The sequence below is a fragment of the Centruroides vittatus genome, unplaced genomic scaffold (genome assembly GCF_030686945.1).
Source record: "Centruroides vittatus isolate TY-2023 unplaced genomic scaffold, ASM3068694v2 contig_875, whole genome shotgun sequence".
NCBI lineage: Eukaryota > Metazoa > Arthropoda > Arachnida > Scorpiones > Buthidae > Centruroides > Centruroides vittatus.
In genome coordinates this window covers 21,989-34,103 of record NW_027122567.1, presented here as the reverse complement: position 1 = coordinate 34,103, position 12,115 = coordinate 21,989, and positions in this window count along the sequence as shown.

Genomic DNA, 12,115 nt, shown 5'->3' with positions numbered 1-12,115 from the left:
ATGCATTATTGCTAATTTAAGATATTTTTATTTTTAAAGTTATATTTTTTATTTGGTTATATTTTTTGGTCAGAAGCTTATTTTATGCTTCAAGTGCATTTTTTATTCTTTGTGCAGTTTGAATTTTGAAGTGCCATGCAAACTCTGAAGTGAATTTTTGTCAAATTTGGCATTCGAACTCTGAAGTGTTCAAAGTTATAGTCGTTTGAAGTATGAGATACCACTGTATATATATTTTATATGATTATATTAAAATAAAAATAAATGATCAGTTTACAATGAGAAAAACTTAGAAATTTTTTCAAGTACCAAAGTGACTACTGAATTTTTTAATTGATTTGATGCATACATATTTAATCTATTATTAGTAAATGTCAAATAAAATATTGCTTAATTAAAGATATTGTTATATTAGTTTAAGATGCATTTTTAATTAATAAATTATTTTATTCAAAAATAAAACAGAAAGAAGATAATATTGGTGAAACTCAATGCTTGTTATGTAAACAAGAATTAGAAGAAACCAAAAAGGCCATTTTATTAAAGATAGATGCTAACGTTTTAACTAATCAATGTTATATGAAGGCTATACATGTAGCTGAGGTAAACATAATTACATTATTTTCATTACAATAAAATGTCTGAAATTTAAAAGAACAGATGGTAATTTGATGTATAATAGAGCTAAATACTTTAATTAGTTTGTAGAATAGATAATTATACTATTGCTATTTATTTTGTGTGTCTATTTTTGAAAGGGATTTCTTTTGTTAAAGGTTTTATAATTTATATTTGTAATTTATTTTTACATTAAACTCTTAAATGTTTTTCAATTAATGACAACAGATTACCTTTGTCCACTAACAGTAATGGTTTTCTGAGATGGAGTTATGAAATACAAAATGAACTTTCTGAATTTAAAAATGCAGATGGTATATTTACAATATGTATAAAATACAAAAGATACAAAAACGTCTTTACTTTGGCCTTTTCCAACATCATTTTTAACCATTTTGCATATTGTAGCAGTGTTGTAGCCTACAGTAAAAAGTTATCTCTATGAAGAGAAGACTGTTTGCTAGTTCCTGGTGTTGGAAACAGCGAAAGTAAAGATGATTTTGTATTTTTTGTATTTTATACATAAAGTTTTTCTGATATGCTTAACTGAATAATCTAAGTTTCTACTATGCAAAAACTATGTGGTTTTCTTTAAAAATTTATGTACTACATAATTAAAATATCATAGCTTGAATATTTCATAAATAAATCAACAAGAGTTGTAGCATAAGATTTGTTCTAATTTAGCCATTTTAGTTTTTTTACTTCTAAAAATGAATGAGCTTCTATCAGCTTTTCCAATTTAAAAGTATATGTATTTTTAATCTTATTATAAATTATATAAATTGTACATAAAATCATTTTATTTTACTCTATGACAATAAGGTAGTATAAGGTGACCAGATTTTAACATTGGTAAAGTAGAATGAAATTCACAGGGTCTTGTTAAAAAAAAAATATTCTAGAGCAACAAAATTTTATCATAAAAAAATGCATAATTTGTATTGTATTTTTTTTTAAATTTCAACATATGTAAAATTTACAAATACAATAAATATATATACTATTATAAATTTTTAAAAACTCTTTATTCTTTTACATATTTCTCATTTGAGTGAATTTTTTTAATAAATTGCTGTCTTTTTTAAAATGTCATAAAATTTTTCACAAGAATTTGTTAAATTATATTTTAACATTACACATAACATAGTCTCAACGCTTAATTGTGATTTGTTGGATGTCCACACTTTATTCACGGTAGAAAAACACGTTCAGTGGTGGCATTTGTTCCTGGTAATGACAGTGTGTATTCCACAATTTTTAATGTGTTATTGTATGGAACATGGTTTGTTTCAAAATGTTGAAATATTTCTAGCCATTTGTTCTCTGTTGAGATTTTTGTTGATGCCCAAGATTTAATCTTTTCCTTATCAATATATTTTCAAAATAATGATACTTCATTAAAAAGATCATTTTTGAAATATTGCTATCTGGAAAATGTTGACTAATGTGATTGAATGATTTTTGCACATCTTCCCAATTAAGTTCTTGTTTTAACATGATCCAATGAAAATGTTCAATATCATTGTAATGTCCCAGCAAAGAATGCCCATTGTTCACACACACAGCTCTCAGGGTGACATTCCTCTCTTTTGTTCTAAAGGGATTAGTCACCAGAAGGGTTGGGAAGGAAATTTCTACAAGGGACAAAATATATATCTAAAATGGTGTACAGCCACAATACAAAACGATCTTTACCGAATCTTAAACATAACACACAAGTTTATGACATATAATTGACAAAAATTTAATCCTTCCAAAAAGTCGGGACTTTTTTAAAACGCCGCGGGACAAATTGTTAAAAATTGGGACTGTCCTGCCAAAAGCGGGACGTTTGGTCACCTTAAGGTAGTAGTAATTGTCTTTGTTTATGAGAAGTTGGAGTTAAATCATCCTTAATTTGCATTTTTTATATTGATTATTTAAATATTGCTTTCTTTTTAAAATTAATAAATATTGCCAAAATATTTAATCATTTCAACATTATTAAATATTATTTTTATAATGAAATGTTGAGATCCAATAATTTGGACTTTTAATTTCTCTGTGTTTGAATTTTGTATTTCTAATTAATGCTTACAAAAATTGATTATCTCTTTGTTAATTTACTTATATTTTTAACTGGATAGCTAAATAAAATTTATATTAGACCTATTAATCATTATATTTATTGAGTATTTCAATTGTTCACACCAATGTTGTGGAGTCAGAGTCGCCACAGTCGGGATGTGATTCATCTTTGATATAGTTTTTGAATATAATTATAAAATAGTCCAAAAGTGGGACATTTTTCAGTACAGTAAAAATCAGGACTGTCCTGCCTAATTTGGAATAACTGGTCACTTTATTGTATACTGAAATCATTTGTATCAAATAAAAATATGATAACTGATTATTTTATTTTTTATTAATAAATTATCAAATTGAATATTTACAATTAAATTTCTACATTCTCTATGGTCACTTGTTGAAGATTGACTTCATTTATCAGAAAAGATGTTATCAGATGTTTTATTTTATTCATATCACTTTTTGTACCAGGCTTGTCTTGGCTTGGCTATTTTTGATGACAATCTAAACCAGCGTTTCTCAAAGTGGGTGATAACGCCCCCTTGTGGGCGGTGAGTAAATCTAGGGGGGCGCTGGAGGCAGGGTACTGAACAGTGACCAAAGGCAAAAGTTGAGGTCACTGACAGCCGTTCCCTTTCTTCTGTTAAACGGATAAGATGAAACATTGCGTTTAATGGTTTCCAGCTGTTGAGAACAATGTACGGTAAGGGCACAAAGTGTGAGATTCACAGAAAAGTTTTCCTAAGAATATTTCCAGTCTTTTCTCACAGGAGAGAAAATGGGTTAGGGGGCGTTGGGTATAACTTTATGGAACAAAGGGGGCGGTGGATCAAAAAAGTTTGGGAATCACTGATCTAGACATAGGTCCTGTATTTATTTCTGTGCCAGCAATGATTATGGGTGATAAAAATTTTAAACTAAATAATGTAAAGTTAACATTTTTTACTTAAAAATTACAAATTTACCAAGACAAAGTTTTGACAAAAATATACTAATACCATCAGAGACAAAACATCTCCCTATTATTTGGATTTAATGTCATGTACTGTACAAATATTTACTGTTATAATTTATGTAAATATTTATTATATGTAAGATAAAAATATTAAATTTTTTATTTGATGTATTGTTATAATAATTATATAAATATTAATTTTTATTTTATGTTAAAAGAGATCCCATCAGAATTTATTTAAAGAAGGTTTGATTGGAGGGAAGGCTGTTAGTTGTCTAACTTCATTTTGTCAGTTTACATTAGATAAGGATGGACAGTATGTAGTTATTTTATTTTATTTTTTAACTTAAAGTTTACTATTTTTAATGAAAACTAGTGATACTGGTGTTTTATTTTTATTTTATTTGATATAAGTAGTATGAAATTTAAAAGGTTTTTTAACCTGTTTTAAATGAAATAAAATATGTAATTATTAAAAGTGAATTTATTCCAGATATCTTGATATTGAATTATTAAAAAACAGAATGAAATCTCAAGGTTTTCTATTTAAAATAGTAAGTAAAACTCTTTGATAAGAAATCAGTTATTAATAATAATTAAAAATAAGTAATGTAGCTGTGCTATATATAAAAATAAGTAATCATATTGTCTGCTTTTGTCCTTTTGTTCTTCTGACAATTTTCCCTATTCTTTGTTCTTTCCATCTTCTAGAACTTCCTAATCATCTTAATTCTTATTTCTTGGAGGTGAGGCCACTTCCTAGAATTCACCGACATAATGTATATGAGGTTATGTGAGGGCATATAAGGCAAAGGAAGGTCACTTGTTAAGATAGGTGTGAAATGAGTTACAAAGATACGTTATAAAATTAATATCTTTATTTCATGTACAGTAAAACAATTCTTTGGAATGCCAGCTCCTCTCAGTCCCAATATACAAGTATATAACCTGAGCCATATATATCTTGATATAACAGATCATTATTGACTCTATTATTGTGATACTGCAAGTTACCAGATATGATACATTTACAACAAATATACAACAAACTACAACTAGGTGTATACAACTAACTAAATCTAGGTAAGAAGGGAGTAAGTAGATGGAAACAGGAAATAGAGGAAGGATAGAGGAAAGTGGATACTCAATTTTCAATGGTGATCTTGGAGTGGTGAATTTTCAGAGCTTTTCTTCCTTGGGTTGATGGATGATCCTGGTTCTTGCTAATTTGCTTCGATGATGGTTGGGAGTCTCTATGATTTCGCTTTACCAGATTTTCTTTGATTCTTGCTTAGGCCTCATTCCATCTCTATTCGCTGCCAAAAAATGAACTCGAGAGCACTCTTCTTACATCCAATCTTATCAACATTCCAGCCAAGAATAACCCTTGTTTTCCTTATATAGCTCTTAGGGCTTCATTTTTTCTTTTGTTTTCAGGATTAGTCATCACCACCCAAGAAAAATGAGTTAAAGTAAGAACATTCTGGAAAGGATAGAAAATGAAACAAAGAAAGAAAGAAAAACAATATACAAAAATTATATAATATATATATATATATATAATTTTGTATTGTTTTCTTTCTTTCTTTGTTTCATTTTCTATCCTTCTGCCATATTGTATATAAAACTACTTGTCCTGACTGACTGACTGATTGATTCATCATTGCCCAGAGCAAACCGCTGAACCTAAAGAGGTGAAATTTGGTACACAGGGTACGTCATGGAAACGCACACTAAGAAGGGATTTTTCGAAATTCCCCTACGGGGGGGAGAGAGAGAGCATTAAGTCTTAACCGGAAGAATGGCTTTCACTCTACTATTTTAGATGCGATTTTTTGTTTCTGATGGTATAACTTAATTTCCAAACGTACAATATTTACGTATTAGGATTTTTTAACCAAATGTTCGAACCATTTAAATTCGAATTTGCTATTACATATTTGTTCGATTATAGTGTGGTTGTCTAACCCTTTTGCCTTTGGGTAGGATTATCTTTTCCACGAAAATAAGTAGAACAAAAGACGGTGTGGGACCCTGGGGCCAAACAGACAGAGAAAGAGTCACTTTTGGTGAGAACCTCAAAGAAGCAGGGAGGGAAAAAGAGTGCTCCAGACCTCGAGAAAGACGATTCGAGACTGAGAGGTGCTCTGAAGAAATTAGAAAGAAAAAAATAGACTACAGACAGAAAACCTTGAGGACAAACGACAAAGTCAGGAATAGACAAAAGGTCTACAACAAGAAGAGGGTCACGAATAAAGGAGAGTTTTGAAGTGGTGTCCTATCCAAGAGCACGTTGCTACGAAAAACCCCGGGTATTTCTATTCCTTTCCTATCCCTTTTGCTTTTTTTTCCATTTTCCTTAATTGTAAGAAAGTTATTAGTATAAGCTGATATGATCCACATTTGATTGTCGCGCGTGTGAGAATTTTATATATTTAGATTGTTATAAATTAAATAATTACGATGGTGACTGAAATAACATCGGCCACGATTTTACTTTGTTAATTTTTTAAAAAATATTATTGTGATAGTGGCGAAAACACCAGAGGACATCTTACCATTTTTGCATGTTTGTTGTGGAGGCAGTTGCCTGAAAGGAAAGGTCGTCTCCATAATTTTTGTAATTTCCGATGGACTACTGATGGTGTGCAACGACAAAGGTTTTATCTTTGTGAATGCTCCATATTTTTACATTTTATTATTTATTTAAATTTAGGGTGTTTCAAATGATGTCATTTATGTTTCGAAAAAAAATTAAACTCAGATTTATCGTATCTCAGAATCCCATAATGTTTGAAACTTGAATTTAGGTGCATTAGCAGTCCATAGTTTGAAACAAACAAAAATCAGTAATTTTACCAAATTAGTAACAACTAATGATTGAGAACTTAGTGAAGTACCGAGGGAGGGTTATTTCTATAAAATTGCAAAATCCAAGCGGGCGAAGCCACGGGTAACAGCTAGTATTGTATATATATATATATACAATATGGTGGAATGCCACACACTTTTAAGCTGGTGTTTGAAGAGAGAGGATAATGAAAGGAGGAGAGAGTACAGTGTCCCATACCTGAGTAGATGGGTGAGGTCAGAACTTTGAGCAGAAACCTTGAAATTCCTGGGCTGAACTTAATGTGTTAGATTTAGTGTTTCAGCTTGATGAATCTAAACATGCAACCAGCTATTGAAATCAATATACAAAAACCCTCAAGAAATGAGGAAAAGAAAGACAGAAGCAAGAATTTTGTGTTTAAGAAGCTTCCTTGTGGCTCCCCACAGTAACTGAATGACATTTGCACTACCAGTGTATTCTTTCTCATCCTATCCATCATCTTTGCTACTTCTCACTCTCTACCTTTTATTTTCTTTTAGGTGTAAATTAGTTTTAAGGATTGGTAAGGAGAATTTTTGTAAATATTATTTTCAGTTCCTTTTTGTACAAATTGTGATAATTTTTGTAATTGTTCTATCAACAACTGGATTTGGGTGACTGTTAATCAAAACTCCTTAGAGTTTGAATTCCTTTGTTTCTGTACATTATTATCACATGTAATAAATTCATTTTTTCATCATTACTTCACATGTGTCTTTTTATTGGGTGTTTGCCTTTGTCAGCTAATGGAAATCCCTTCATAATTATTACAATATTTAATTATAAGATGGATACTAGTATGGCTGTTTGCCATGCTAAACTTATGCAGTTTGAAAAAATTCCTTTTTTCCTCTTATCTCTTTTTTCTTTTCCATGTTTTGCTATCCTTTTTTTTTCTATTTTCCCAAAACTGTTCTTTGTTACATACCTCCTTTTTCTATTATTCTTTCTCCATGTCTAACCCTCTTTTTTGAATTGGACTATCACTTCAGGAGAAAGCTGGTTAGACTGGATATAGAGGGCACTCGAGGGGTATGGACAATTTGAAAAAGGTGTGCTTTGAGCATGGATAAAGGAGTGAGAGCTTATTTTAAAATTTATTATTATATTATTAATGTTATATATTTTATTAATATTATTTGATAAATAAAACAGAAAATGGAAATATAAAAAATCTCATTCAGTGGGATTTTGACACACAAAATTTGGAGGTTCCTTTGTGAGAATTATAATGTTATGTGGACACAAAGTACATATGCACAGGAAACAGACATAATTTTCAGGAAACAATGTACAAAGAAAACTTTAATAAAAAAATTATACACAGGATTGGTGGAAAGGTTACCAGCTGTAGGGGCTAAATTTGTATGTGATGACCAACCCAATAAACACTGCATAATAATAATTTCACAAGGTACAGCTTATTTGGATGGTGACTGGCAATACATTAAAATTGGCAAACTAATACCACCTCATAAAACATATGGTTGCTCATAAATTAAAATATATATTAGCACTAAAACTAAACTTAAACTTAAAACTAATCTATAAACTTAATGGATTGTAAAAGAGAGAGAAGGAAAAAGAAAAAGATTTAAGAGATGATTTTGGCAATATGGATCTATGCCTTGAACTTTTTGAATCAATATCTCAGTTGTGAAGATTCCAAAATTGTTGATCAAATCCAATATCTTTACTTTATATCAAGATCTAATAATTATAAAATGTCCTCAGTGTTGTGAGATTGAGATGTTTAGTTAACAACCACAGAGAGGACTCAAACAAAGAAAACATTTATTTTTCTATTGCGATGATGTACAGATTATTAAATTAGATGCCAGGCAGTCTCAATTCCACTGCTCAACACTAGAGACACTTTTTTTTCTTTTATCATCCACAAATTCATGACCGAAGTACGACATGCGACAAAAGTATATGTCTAGTAGTTAACCAAACAATTTGATCTTGTAATACACTACTTACAGCTAAAAATTAATCTAGAACTAATATATAAAACTAAATCTACAACTAAGAGGAAAGATAGAAAATAGGACAGGTAAAAAGGATAGAAAAATGGGTACCCAAAGTTCTTTCTTTGTGTCCAAAAAAATGTCACTAGCACTTGTATCTATTTCGTTAGTTCGATGTATTCGGGCTTCTTTCACCTCGCTTCTTTCAAAATAAATCTCTGGATTCTAATCCTTACATTTTCACCTCCTCTTTTTCCTTATTGTCTGATAGATCAACACTTTCTTCTTTGGTCATAGCTCCATGCGGAATGGACTAGAGATATAAGGTGTGCCGGAATAGCCAAATTCACATCTCTCTTCTCCAAAATTCAAACCCCAAGTGTCCCCACTCCCTCACAAATTGCACTTGGGCTCTCAACCCCTTGTTTCACTTTGACCATATAAGGAAAGATATTTTGAACAAGAAAATTCTAGGAAGGGCAGATAATAGAACAAAGGGGAGAAGCTATACAGGAGAAATAGAAATAGAAGGAAAAATAAGAATATAAAAATACGTGTAAGTAATTACATAATACATATGGCATACAGCCACAGTGTCTATCTTAGGACATACAGCCACAGTGTCCATCTAAACTAATTTCATTATTCTCCAATTTCATGTCATCTTGGCTACACTTTATCAACTGAGCTAATGCTTGTCCATATTATACAACTTCTTAATTACATTAACTGTAAAGGAAATCTGTAACTGTAACATCAATCAAAAAGTGAGTGTGGCAACACTGTAAAAATTGTTCTGCAATGGTGCACATTTTTACTCGTGTTGTTGGAGATGAGATGTAAGAATGTAGGCTGTAAACATTGAGAATAAGGCTCTTTGTTTTGGATGACTGGACTCCCATCATTTGTTTCTGTTTTAAGAGGAAACATAACCTACTAGCTACAACTGAAAACATAACACTAATCTTTGTCCTTTTCTTTGTGTTTTCATTTCTTCCACATGTTATAGGTTTATAGGTCTGCTTAAGGGGAAATTAAGCTATAATATAAAGAGAGAAATAGTGATAGAAAAGTAAAAGAAAAGAAAACTACAAACTAAATATATCTATGTATAGGTGTAAAGTCATAACCATCTCAGTATTCAATTTTTTCATTTCATTTATTTTATAATTATGATTACAATGAAATGTAATAAAATAGTATTTTAAAGTTTATGATGCTACTTTCTAAACTGTATACCAGTAAGTGGCATGTTTTCAACAACTGCTTTGAAAAAGTACGGTGTATACAGAGAATTAGATTATGCAAGGTTTTTGTTAGCATATGTTTAGTATTTTACTGTTTTTGTGAATTACACATTATGTTGATAAATTAAATATTGATAAATATATGTGTTGTAGATGTATTAGTAAATACTTCCTGCTTATACATAGTAACGTGCTTGTCTGTCTAGTCATTTCTGAAAACTCCAGTCACGTTACATCAATTTTATTTTTATTCTAACAATTTTCTAGGTATAATTAACAATACACTAGTGTGGGTTATTCACACAAAATTATGATAAAATTATGATCGTTTTTAAATGTGAAAGAAAATTTAAACATATTCTAAAAATAAAAAATAATGCTTTAAAAATAAAATAGCTGTTTGTAAAATTTTTACTTTCCTGGCTGTTATATATAACAGAGGGAAAGTATAGTGATTGGTCAAAAAAATGACTCCCCAAATTTTTACATTTTTGGACTCAGGATACCTTGAAATGTTGAGAAATGCAAAAAATTCAGGTGGTAATTTCTGTATGTATGGATGTTAGTGTGTATATGTGGGGCACAGTACTACTACAGCTACATTACTATCTTGTGATATCTATATATATTGTTAATAGATTCTAATATATATGATATAAATAAATGTATAGTCTGTTTTCAATTGCAGAATTGTTTTGTGTCAACATAAAAAAAATAATAATTTATTAAGTTTCTTTGGTTTACATTGTTTTTTTTTATATATATATTCATACAAATGTATAGACCCTACTAATAATTTTTTAAAAATTTCATTCACAGGTTGTTTTTTTCAATGTGCTGTTCAAAAAGCTACTTGGTAAAAGAAACTCTGAAAATAAAAAAAAAATTGGATATCTTAAATTTCATGATTCGTTTTATTCAAAATCTAAATACAATGTTTTAATTCAAGAATTTGCTACAAAAATTACTTCTTCTCGATATTTCAAAACAATGTCATTTTTTTGTATAATTGGGAATTTGTGTTTACTTGTTATAACAGTTTCTACTAAAATGAAATTTTTGTCACCTTATGTAACTTTTTTCTTATACATGATATTAGCTAATATCTTTGTTTGGGAAGTATGTTTTAAGGTAAGAAAATTTATCAATTTATTTAAAATATTTTTCAGTCTTAGAAAAAAATTAATGTAGTTAGTTTTTTTTATAAATATTCTAAATAATAATTTGTGATGTTTTAAAATGAAACTTAAAAATTCAATTAAAATTGATAAAAGATAGTTTCAACTTAACACACAAATTATTAAAGTTTTCTGATTCTAAATTGTGACAATAATATAATCACAAAAGAATATCTAACTATTACAAATGATTTTGATATACAGTGTTTTTATTGGATGTCTTACTGAACAAAGCATCAAAATATAGTTATACATTCAAAAATATGATTTATGATCATTTACTTTATAATTTAATTTGAACTGTGAAATACTGTTTTAGAATATATTACTTATAAATTTTGAAATTATAAGATTATGGTGAATTGTTCTTCAGCTACAAGAAAATGGAATTTTTCATATTTTTCAAAATTTTTATAAAAATCTCATATGATATCTTAAGTTTGACATAAATATTAAAGGAAATTAATTTTTTTTAATAAAAATGTTAGGCTTGTTTTTAAAGACAATTAATTTCTAATATTCTTAATGATATTATCATATTTATTTTAGATTAATAAGTTTCAGTTATAAAATTTTGAATTACTTTGTTGAATTTCAGATATTAGCTCATGGATTTAAAACATTCTGGAATAAGTTTTGGAATAAATTTGATTTTATATATGTTATCATAACAATCGTTCAATTTGTGATATTATTTTGGAAAATTTTATATCGAAATTATTCTATGAAGTTAAATTTTCTTCCATATCTATATATTCAATCTGGAAGACTTTTATGTCTATTGCAATTTTTAACTTCATTACAGGTAAACAATTTTTAAATAAAAATGAAATTATTATAATGTTGTAATATTAAAAATAATATTAAATATTTCTTAACGATGAAGATAGAATATGTACAGTACATATTAACATTTTCATAATATTAACTAAAAAATTTATTTTCATTAAAAATTATTTCTATGGTTTGTTTTTGAACTTTATATATCATCTCATCTTTAAATCAGTTCATATTACGAATTTTGGTTGGATAAAATACTATCACATATAATTTTCATAACCATAGGAGATGTACAATACAGACTGAGATCAATGGATTCATGCAGAAAATTTAACATAAACAATACATAAACAACAATACAAATAAAGTTTATATTTAATATTTTTTTCTTTCTGCTGTTATTGAGGCACAGAATAAAAATTAGT